At 54.6% G+C, this 7,500-nt stretch overlaps 2 non-coding genes across 2 annotated transcripts; both read right to left on the bottom strand.

Moving 5' to 3' along the window:
- Positions 1–861: 861 nt before the first annotated feature.
- LOC124558669 lies at positions 862–1,016 on the bottom strand. The gene has a single exon (XR_006968857.1). It is a non-coding gene; the product is annotated as a 5.8S ribosomal RNA (ribosomal RNA).
- A 351-nt stretch (positions 1,017–1,367) lies between these two features.
- LOC124558664 lies at positions 1,368–3,277 on the bottom strand. The gene has a single exon (XR_006968855.1). It is a non-coding gene; the product is annotated as a small subunit ribosomal RNA (ribosomal RNA).
- Between the last annotated feature and the right edge of the window lie 4,223 nt (positions 3,278–7,500).

Raw genomic sequence — 7,500 nt, forward strand, 5'->3', positions numbered from 1 at the left:
GACAGGCTGCGCACCCGGGCCGTAGGCCGGCACCCAGCGGGTCGCGACGTCCTACTAGGGGAGAAGTGCGGCCCACCGCACACCGGAACGGCCCCACCCCGCGGCGAGTGGAAAGGCAACCGGACACGACCCCGCCGCGGATTGCTCCGCGCGGGCGGCCGGCCCCATCTGCCGAGGGCGGAGGCCAGTGGCCGGATGGGCGTGAATCTCACCCGTTCGACCTTTCGGACTTCTCACGTTTACCCCAGAACGGTTTCACGTACTTTTGAACTCTCTCTTCAAAGTTCTTTTCAACTTTCCCTCACGGTACTTGTTCGCTATCGGTCTCGTGGTCATATTTAGTCTCAGATGGAGTTTACCACCCACTTGGAGCTGCACTCTCAAGCAACCCGACTCGAAGGAGAGGTCCCGCCGACGCTCGCACCGGCCGCTACGGGCCTGGCACCCTCTACGGGCCGTGGCCTCATTCAAGTTGGACTTGGGCTCGGCGCGAGGCGTCGGGGTAGTGGACCCTCCCAAACACCACATGCCACGACAGGCGGCAGCCTGCGGGGTTCGGTGCTGGACTCTTCCCTGTTCGCTCGCCGCTACTGGGGGAATCCTTGTTCGTTTCTTTTCCTCCGCTTAGTAATATGCTTAAATTCAGCGGGTAGTCTCGCCTGCTCTGAGGTCGTTGTACGAGGTGTCGCACGCCACACCGCCAGCCGGCTGTGCACGCTACCGAGTAAGTACCGGTATGCGAACCGCCAGGCGACGGGCGCGCATCGCACGTTTAAGGAGGCGCGGCCGGCCCCACAGGCGGCCGCGACGCTCCCAGGTCTGCGAAGCGGGGCAAACGCCGCGCGCTTCAGTATACGTAGCCGACCCTCAGCCAGACGTGGCCCGGGAACGGAATCCATGGACCGCAATGTGCGTTCGAAACGTCGATGTTCATGTGTCCTGCAGTTCACATGTCGACGCGCAATTTGCTGCGTTCTTCATCGACCCACGAGCCGAGTGATCCACCGTCCTGGGTGATCTTTTCTTAGTTTACACTGTCTCTTTCAAGACAGTTGCATAGGCGGGACGTAGGCGTGTGGCGGCCCCTGTTCAAGCGTTCTGTGTCCAACGGCCTCACGGCCGATGGGCGTCGTACGGCTCCACACCGGAGCGGACAGGCAGTCGGGCGAAAGTCATTCAAAACCGGCGCCAGGCGCCAGGTGCCGCAGGCCAGCCGCTCCAGCGCTTCAGCGCTCGTACCACACAACATTGGCGTTAGTTTTGAGAAGCACGCGTGGTTCCGCACGCGGCGCACGGCTACTGCGAGCCGTACAGGTAGCGTGTTGCGCGACACGACACGCACATCGAAAGACATGCAGTCTAGTCGGTAATGATCCTTCCGCAGGTTCACCTACGGAAACCTTGTTACGACTCTTACTTCCTCTAAATGATCAAGTTTGGTCATCTTTCCGGTAGCATCGGCAACGACAGAGTCAATGCCGCGTACCAGTCCGAAGACCTCACTAAATCATTCAATCGGTAGTAGCGACGGGCGGTGTGTACAAAGGGCAGGGACGTAATCAACGCGAGCTTATGACTCGCGCTTACTGGGAATTCCTCGTTCATGGGGAACAATTGCAAGCCCCAATCCCTAGCACGAAGGAGGTTCAGCGGGTTACCCCGACCTTTCGGCCTAGGAAGACACGCTGATTCCTTCAGTGTAGCGCGCGTGCGGCCCAGAACATCTAAGGGCATCACAGACCTGTTATTGCTCAATCTCGTGCGGCTAGAAGCCGCCTGTCCCTCTAAGAAGAAAAGTAATCGCTGACAGCACGAAGGATGTCACGCGACTAGTTAGCAGGCTAGAGTCTCGTTCGTTATCGGAATTAACCAGACAAATCGCTCCACCAACTAAGAACGGCCATGCACCACCACCCACCGAATCAAGAAAGAGCTATCAATCTGTCAATCCTTCCGGTGTCCGGGCCTGGTGAGGTTTCCCGTGTTGAGTCAAATTAAGCCGCAGGCTCCACTCCTGGTGGTGCCCTTCCGTCAATTCCTTTAAGTTTCAGCTTTGCAACCATACTTCCCCCGGAACCCAAAAGCTTTGGTTTCCCGGAGGCTGCCCGCCGAGTCATCGGAGGAACTGCGGCGGATCGCTGGCTGGCATCGTTTATGGTTAGAACTAGGGCGGTATCTGATCGCCTTCGAACCTCTAACTTTCGTTCTTGATTAATGAAAACATACTTGGCAAATGCTTTCGCTTCTGTTCGTCTTGCGACGATCCAAGAATTTCACCTCTAACGTCGCAATACGAATGCCCCCGCCTGTCCCTATTAATCATTACCTCGGGTTCCGAAAACCAACAAAATAGAACCGAGGTCCTATTCCATTATTCCATGCACACAGTATTCAGGCGGGCTTGCCTGCTTTAAGCACTCTAATTTGTTCAAAGTAAACGTGCCGGCCCACCGAGACACTCACTCAAGAGCACCCTGGTAGGATTGCAACGGGGTCCGCCTCGGGACGCACGAGCACGCACGAGGCGCGTCGCACGCCTTCAGCTCGCCCCACCGGCAGGACGTCCCACGATACATGCCAGTTAAACACCGACGGGCGGTGAACCAACAGCGTGGGACACAAATCCAACTACGAGCTTTTTAACCGCAACAACTTTAATATACGCTATTGGAGCTGGAATTACCGCGGCTGCTGGCACCAGACTTGCCCTCCAATAGATACTCGTTAAAGGATTTAAAGTGTACTCATTCCGATTACGGGGCCTCGGATGAGTCCCGTATCGTTATTTTTCGTCACTACCTCCCCGTGCCGGGAGTGGGTAATTTGCGCGCCTGCTGCCTTCCTTGGATGTGGTAGCCGTTTCTCAGGCTCCCTCTCCGGAATCGAACCCTGATTCCCCGTTACCCGTTACAACCATGGTAGGCGCAGAACCTACCATCGACAGTTGATAAGGCAGACATTTGAAAGATGCGTCGCCGGTACGAGGACCGTGCGATCAGCCCAAAGTTATTCAGAGTCACCAAGGCAAACGGACCGGACGAGCCGACCGATTGGTTTTGATCTAATAAAAGCGTCCCTTCCATCTCTGGTCGGGACTCTGTTTGCATGTATTAGCTCTAGAATTACCACAGTTATCCAAGTAACGTGGGTACGATCTAAGGAACCATAACTGATTTAATGAGCCATTCGCGGTTTCACCTTAATGCGGCTTGTACTGAGACATGCATGGCTTAATCTTTGAGACAAGCATATGACTACTGGCAGGATCAACCAGGGAGCTGCGTCAACTAGAGCTGAGCAGCCGGCCGCCCGGGAGTGTGTCCCGGGGGCCCGCGCGAACACGCAAGCGTCCGCTCAATTATTCTGCAAACAGGAGGAGGCTGAGCTCCCCTGCACAATACACCTCGAAACCCTCTCAGGTCCCGGCGGCGCGCAGCGCCGTCCTAAGTACTTGGTCGGGTTCGAGAGAGGCGCAATCGCCCGGAGTTTGGCGAGTAGACGCTTTAGGTGCGACCACCCGTGCTCCCAACTGAGCTTGCCGCTGCCGACAGAGGCCCGGGAGCGTGCTGTCGTGGCATTGCCGGCGGGAGACAACACGCGCCACCTACGGTGGCCGGCAGCTCCAACGCCAGCGCCACAGAAGGACAAAAGCCCCACTTGGGTGCCGAAGCGAACTCTCCCAGCACAGCGCACGCGCCAACACGTCCGCACAGCTGCGATACAATCCACCTGCGAGAACCGCAGAGGCGACCGAGCAGCAGACGGCGTCGCGGCGCCGAGCGCCGGGCGGCGGCGCATCCTCAGCGCACACAGTCCTCAATCGGACCAGCACACTGCAGATGTCCACCGCGCTTCGCACCGGGCCCGCGAGGACCTACTTTGGCCGCACGGCGCCGCGTGCAGGGTGCGCCGGCGCGCAGCTGCGCCGCCTGCCGCCTCCGTCGGCCGGCGCGCCTGCCACTGGCCGCCCCCACCAGCCGGCTGTAGCGCGTGCGCCCACGCACCGCGCGGCCAGCACGCCGGAAGGCCCCCCCTCACCGGCCGGGGACGGTCCCACCCAGCCACCGCCGCGTATCGCTTCACACCCACATGCCATTCACGTTCGTGGGCATGGTGGGTATCGCTGAAACAACCGGTTGGTAGCTCAACCGATCGTCGCCATCACTGATTCACCTCTAGCGAGAACAACCGCACCACAACGGTTTACCAGTTCTTCATTTGCGTAACGTCACCAGCAAACGTAGACGTCCATCGCCATTTGCAAATTCAACGATTGTTGCATGCCTGTGTCAGGTGTCACGACACACTATGTCTGCCCACATACACGCAACAACATGTGCACGCTTCGCGAACACGTGGAAGGTGGCCCCCGTACGTATGCGATGTCCATTGCGCGAACGACTGTCAACCGGCCTCTGTCGCATGTCGCAGATGTGGAACGCAGTGCACCATGCTATCACGGTGTGTGAGAAGAGACGACTACGTCTGACAACACGCGCCACTACATCAACAGACGGCTCATGCTGATCGCCATCCACGGCATACCATACTGCAATCCAGCTCTTATAGGGAGACGACACGTAGCTGAGTGCACAATATTTGGACCGTATGGTTCGCCGTTGTTGGCGCAGTCGTGGTACGGTCACACATGTACCACGATGTATCATTCAGTACATGAGGACCAATGTGCGGTACAGTGTGTGATTTGGACGTACAACATCAGCGGACAGTTGCCACAAGCCGTACCACAACGTAGGCTGTGCTTCGCCATGCGAATGCCAATGAACAACTGCGAAGGGCATTGAGCATGTACGTCCTGCCGCCATCCGCATTACAGTGTATAGCTGCAAGGTGTTTAACATGAAGCGATACTCTGGGGACCGGGCAGTGCGAGTAGCAAACTATATTGCGGGGGTTGCAGTTAGGCAACACTACACTAATTTAACGCGTCGTATGACAATTACAGAGCAGGTTAAGGCCCAACGTGTGTTGGGTTAAGGCCCAACGTGTGTTGGGTTAAGGCCCAACGTGTGTTGGGTTAAGGCCCAACGTGTGTTGGGTTAAGGCCCAACGTGTGTTGGGTTAAGGCCCAACGTGTGTTGGGTTAAGGCCCAACGTGTGTTGGGTTAAGGCCCAACGTGTGTTGGGTTAAGGCCCAACGTGTGTTGGGTTAAGGCCCAACGTGTGTTGGGTTAAGGCCCAACGTGTGTTGGGTTAAGGCCCAACGTGTGTTGGGTTAAGGCCCAACGTGTGTTGGGTTAAGGCCCAACGTGTGTTGGGTTAAGGCCCAACGTGTGTTGGGTTAAGGCCCAACGTGTGTTGGGTTAAGGCCCAACGTGTGTTGGGTTAAGGCCCAACGTGTGTTGGGTTAAGGCCCAACGTGTGTTGGGTTAAGGCGCAACATAGGTTAGGTTAAGGCGCAACATAGGTTAGGTTAAGGCGCAACATAGGTTAGGTTAAGGCGCAACATAGGTTAGGTTAAGGCGCAACATAGGTTAGGTTAAGGCGCAACATAGGTTAGGTTACGGCGCAACATAGGTTAGGTTAAGGCGCAACATAGGTTAGGTTAAGGCGCAACATAGGTTAGGTTACGGCGCAACATAGGTTAGGTTAAGGCGCAACATAGGTTAGGTTAAGGCGCAACATAGGTTAGGTTAAGGCGCAACATAGGTTAGGTTAAGGCGCAACATAGGTTAGGTTAAGGCGCAACATAGGTTAGGTTAAGGCGCAACATAGGTTAGGTTAAGGCGCAACATAGGTTAGGTTAAGGCGCAACATAGGTTAGGTTAAGGCGCAACATAGGTTAGGTTACGGCGCAACATAGGTTAGGTTAAGGCGCAACATAGGTTAGGTTAAGGCGCAACATAGGTTAGGTTAAGGCGCAACATAGGTTAGGTTATGGCGCAACATAGGTTAGGTTACGGCGCAACATAGGTTAGGTTACGGCGCAACATAGGTTAGGTTAAGGCGCAACATAGGTTAGGTTAAGGCGCAACATAGGTTAGGTTAAGGCGCAACATAGGTTAGGTTAAGGCGCAACATAGGTTAGGTTAAGGCGCAACATAGGTTAGGTTAAGGCGCAACATAGGTTAGGTTAAGGCGCAACATGGGTTAGGTTAAGGCGCAACATGGGTTAGGTTAAGGCGCAACATGGGTTAGGTTAAGGCGCAACATGGGTTAGGTTAAGGCGCAACATGGGTTAGGTTAAGGCGCAACATGGGTTAGGTTAAGGCGCAACATGGGTTAGGTTAAGGCGCAACATGGGTTAGGTTAAGGCGCAACATGGGTTAGGTTAAGGCGCAACATGGGTTAGGTTAAGGCGCAACATGGGTTAGGTTAAGGTACAATATGGGTTAGGTTAAGGTACAATATGGGTTAGGTTAAGGTACAATATGGGTTAGGTTAAGGTACAATATGGGTTAGGTTAAGGTACAATATGGGTTAGGTTAAGGTACAATATGGGTTAGGTTAAGGTACAATATGGGTTAGGTTAAGGTACAATATGGGTTAGGTTAAGGTACAATATGGGTTAGGTTAAGGTACAATATGGGTTAGGTTAAGGTACAATACGGGTTAGGTTAAGGTACAATACGGGTTAGGTTAAGGTACAATACGGGTTAGGTTAAGGTACAATACGGGTTAGGTTAAGGCACTTGGGGGGGGGGGGGGCCCGGTTTGTTGATTGTGATTATCGTAAGTAAATGACTGCGGCATCATCTGATTTGCCACGTCAGGGTGCACCTTTGGCTCATAACAGGCGGCGCTCTGATTCCATGCTTGTGGCAGACCTGTGTCTTTCATTCCTGCCATTGTTTGTGTGGTGTGACAGGAGGCAGTATTGTGATGTTGGGTGCACCCCTGTCTGGGACATGTGTGGGTGTTGGTGGCTTAGCTGAGCAATGGTGGTTGTCGGAAGGGTGGGATATTCTGTTTTCCGAGTGGACCTCCCGGTCTGGTTATGATAGTGTGGATTGTCTAATGTGGCAGAGAGGATGCACTGGGTGTTGTTCCATGCTGGTGCTTACATATTGTCTGTGTGCCTGTTACAGGCAGAGAGTAGTGCGTGATAAGAGTGTCTGGCTGACGTGTGATTGTGAGCAGAGTCTTTCAGCATGTATACGGACAGGTCTATACATTATCTGTATTCTGATGGCTCTATCTATTACTAATCAGCGCCGTGTATACGTTTAATCCGGTTCCAGTCGAAACTATTGTATCTCTGTACATTAGTGACACGGCGAGCCCGCTATGTAGTTACTCGTCTCGGCAGCTTCCACCGGTGTATGGCAAATGATTATAAGGAATCAGTCTAGTCGTCAATACCGATAGTCTGACGTCACATGTCTGGGGTGGGGGACGCTGCGCCCTTCCGGTGGGTCATGGCCTAGGAAGACTCTTCCCACGCAGGGGGGCTTGGACTGTCATTGACTCTTCCGAGTAATATACTTGCCGTACGTTTTTGCGACTGCGAGTGCAACGCTCACCGGTACCGACATGGAT

The sequence above is a fragment of the Schistocerca americana genome, unplaced genomic scaffold (genome assembly GCF_021461395.2).
Source record: "Schistocerca americana isolate TAMUIC-IGC-003095 unplaced genomic scaffold, iqSchAmer2.1 HiC_scaffold_1029, whole genome shotgun sequence".
Lineage (NCBI taxonomy): Eukaryota > Metazoa > Arthropoda > Insecta > Orthoptera > Acrididae > Schistocerca > Schistocerca americana.